We start from the raw sequence: 771 nt of genomic DNA, 5'->3' as shown, positions 1-771 counted from the left end.
TACACAGTCTTGGGTATGTCTGTATTAGCAGCATGAGAACAGACTAATACAATATCCCAGGCTACTCACCTATCCCTGTTCTCCAATTTGGACCAGCTGGGGAAGTCCATCCTGCTTTTCCCAGAAAGCCTCATTATGTAGTAAACATTCACAGACCATGTCAGTCTATGGCATCACCATTCTCAATATCTAAACCAAACTTTAGGTGGACTTCAAACAAATTCCAGTAGAGCAGTCAAAAGTTCAAATTATCAACCAGGTATGGTGGCTCACACCTATAATCCCAGTACTTTGGGAGGCTGAGGTGGGCGGATCACAAGGTGAAGAGATCAAGACCACCCTCGCCAACATGGTGAAACCCCGTCTCTATTAAAAATACAAAAATTAGCTGGGCGCGGTGGCTCAAGGCTATAATCCCAGCACTTCGGGAGGCCGAGGCAGGTGGATCATGAGGTCAGGAGATCCAGACCATCCTGGCTAACACAGTGAAACCGCGTCTCTACTAAAAATACAAAAAAATAGCTAGGTGAGGTGACAGGCACCTGTAGTTCCATCTACTCAGGAGGCTGAGGAGAATGGCATGAACCCAGGGGCAGAGCTTGCAGTGAGCCGAGATCGCGTCACTGCACTCTAGCCTGGGCGACAGAGACTCAGTCTCAAAAAAAAGAAAAAAATTTATGAATATTAATATTTTTCCACTTATGTCACCAAGGACTACTAGGAAAAAAAAAAGGCCAGGCGCGGTGGCTCAAGCCTGTAATCCCAGCACTT

Source organism: Macaca mulatta, chromosome 19 (genome assembly GCF_049350105.2).
Source record: "Macaca mulatta isolate MMU2019108-1 chromosome 19, T2T-MMU8v2.0, whole genome shotgun sequence".
Lineage (NCBI taxonomy): Eukaryota > Metazoa > Chordata > Mammalia > Primates > Cercopithecidae > Macaca > Macaca mulatta.
The sequence above is the reverse complement of the archived record's forward strand: the minus strand, read 5'-3'. Positions refer to the sequence as shown.